Source organism: Seriola lalandi, unplaced genomic scaffold (genome assembly GCF_002814215.2).
Source record: "Seriola lalandi dorsalis isolate HSWRI2012SDOR001 ecotype SW California unplaced genomic scaffold, Sedor1 jcf7180002054913, whole genome shotgun sequence".
NCBI lineage: Eukaryota > Metazoa > Chordata > Actinopteri > Carangiformes > Carangidae > Seriola > Seriola lalandi.
Genome location: NW_019525465.1, coordinates 264998 through 268287, shown reverse-complemented (window position 1 = coordinate 268287; position 3290 = coordinate 264998).

The window sequence follows — 3290 nt, the reverse complement described above, 5'->3', positions numbered from 1 at the left end:
AAGCTAGAAACATGGTTCCAAAGTTGATATCTGAAGCAGGAGATCTGATTTTTAGTGCTGATATCTGCAAAATCTGATTTTATATTGATTTAAAAAATATCTTTTATGAAAGAAGTGAGTGGAACATTATGATATCTCTTAGATGCAACTGCTGCTACATGAAAAAAACAACATCCATAAAATGTGTCTGACAGAGTGACAGAGTAACCACAACCTCAGCCGAGTCTTTACATAGATCCCCCATAGGTCACAATGTAAAGTCTTCGCTCCTCAGTAACAGTACTCGACAGTGTGAAAACGAAAAAGTTATGTTTATCTTCACTATTTCTCAGCCTTGAACTTAAATGTACAAGGACTTGCATTGAAGCTCACACTTTTCACACTTTAATGCGTAGGCGTTGTCAAGCAGGAAATTGTACATTCACACGAAAAACACTGGCAAGTCCACGAAAAGAGTAACAGTGAAACGTTTGCACCACTTCATCATTAAGAAAAGCCGAAATCAGAATCAGTGACAAATAATACTCCAGAAAAAGGCCACTATCAGCCGTGATGCAGGGTTGGTTTAATTTACTTTTTTATTTCTTTTACCAAACATGCAAAACTTTGTCCATAAACTCTCTTTTCTCTCTGGAGCCCAATCAGACCAGATGGCAGGAGCAGAAGTGTTGGAAACACCAGTGGTGGAAAGTAACTTCGTACATTTGCTCCAGTTGTATTCAGTGTGCAATCTACACCATGGCGTTCAGGGGAGCCAGCACATATCTGATACTGCTCAGGGAACTGAGGGCTGGATTCACATTCACACGAAAATTAAAAAGCACAAATTGAAATCACAGGCAATTTCATCACGGCAAGTCATGATGTGACCCAGTAGTGTGTATGGCCGACACATCCCCGCATGCACTCCTGAGAGAAACTCATTCAAAACCATTCCCTTTTGGGAGCTGTCTTGCTTTTGCCTCCATTGCACCTGTTGTCACTTTAATTTGCACCAAAGCAGGTGAAATTGATTCACAATCACTTCTGCTTCCTAAATGGACAGATTGATATCCCTAAAGTTTAACTGACTCGGTGTTATACTGTGATGATTAGGTGTTCCCTTAATTTGTATATATATATACATACACACACATATATATATATATATATATATATATGTGTGTGTATGCCTGCAACAAGTGGCATCTGTTCTTAACGACGACAACATTGCTAACCAGAACCCCCGTCGCCCCACAACAAAAAGAAGGAAACCCCAGCCTTTTCCTGTGAAGCTGTGTGGGCTCCTCTGCTCTGGTTGGGCTAGGGCTCTGCAGGTTGTGATATCATTTGCTCATAACCCAACCTGCAGAATCCACACTCTGAGCTTCACACACACACACACACACACACACACTTCTTCTGCCACATTTGACTGACAGCTTGGTCACTTTTACAACCTGTAGATGTTCTGCTGTAGTAGATGTTGTCACACAAATGAATCACTCTGCAAAGGGGAAAGCGTGGCGGGTGGCAGGGGAGCAGGTGGCGGGTGGTGGCAGCCGAAAACGAGGAACATGCAGGCAGAGAGGAGTGATGCAGAGGTGTGGGCGATGCAGAAATCCCCTTTTGGAGCAGCAGAAAATCGGTCACCTCAGCCTTAATTCAAAAGGGGAAGATACTTACCATACTACATAACACACAACAACAAAGAGAGAGTCTGAAAATAAAAACCACTGTCTACTTTCTTCTCCCATTGATCATGTGACGATCATTCAGATTTATCTGGTGACCCCTTGGTGGGGCCCGACCCCTACGTTGGGAACTACTGCACTAAACTAAGTGTATATAAATATTTACATAAATAGATAAATTAAATATGTGTATATAAAAAGGCAGCTACAACAGTGAAATGCTGTTTACGCAGTGATCCATCAGTATTACTAATATGATAATGTCATCCATATTAATATACTATACTATAATAATATAATAATATAATACTTTAATACCACTAACACTGTCACTAACGCCTCCTGCAGTTCTGCAAAATGCTCTGAATGAAAGGGAAACCTGCCCCCTTTGAATTTAGGCCGCCTACACTTCTGCCTGCCTGTGTGATACCTGTAGGAGATCACTCATCCCTCATCACTCATTACTCATCACTCGTTCTCTCATCTGCAGCTGCTGGACACAAGTAAGAAAACTGACTCTGAAACTTTTAAAGACTCACATGCACACTCAGTTTATTGCTTGCAAGTTTTCAGTTTTTGTGCTGGTAGTTAAATGTTTAGAGTATTTCACTATTTTATTATATAAATGATAACAGCAGTGAACAGTAAGTAGCTTTGAGATGACACTTTTCACTTCCTTAAAAAACTTCTGAATGATTGAAACCTTTGTGACTGACAGATTTAATTATTTTTTTAAATCAAGCATTCAGTACTCGACACTGAAATCTCTGTAGTGAGGCTTTTCTTTGTGGTCAGTAGAAGTTATGGTGAACATGTGGAAATGTGTGCATTAAAATCCTTTCATCTGTGCTGATATTTAATATAGCTTATACACTGTTGCCCATAAAGTTGGAATCATTTTGTTTTCAGACACAATCCTCTGTTTATTCTTATTTAAATGCATCAGTAATCACTTTTGACCAGGTGCAATCATTACACATTATGTGTCATAATTACCCAGGTGAAATGAAATAAATCACATTGTCACAATCATTTCATGCAAAGAGGTAAAAAATTAAAACAGTGTATATTCAGGAGCATAAAGTTGCATCTGTTTTTCTTACCAAACTTGCAAACTTTTTCAGTTCCTGTCCATAAACTGTCTTTTTCCTCTGCAGCCCAATCACACCACTGTGAACTGACAGATCAGCAGGAGCAGGAAGTGCATCACTACAATGGTGAGAAGATTAACTATTATTACATTCACCTCAGAGGAAACAATACATTAAAACAGACAGGATAGAAGAAACAACATGTCCAGTATGGGTTTATATACAGTATATTTATATATATATATATACTGTATATCCAGTTATTTATATGTTAACTATAAATAAAATAACAGATATAAATAACTGGAAACCCTCTTTCTTAATCTGATACTATTATTGTGCAACTTTCAGTGGTAGCCGTATTAGCCCCGCCCCCCTGTGATGCACAATTTGTTCTTCTTCTCCAGACCAGCCTGTCTGGCACCAACAACCACACCACGTTACTTAAATCACCGAAACATTTACTCAGGGAGAATTTTAACTGACGTACTTTTAAACAAGTAGTTTTACTTTTACTTGTGTAAAA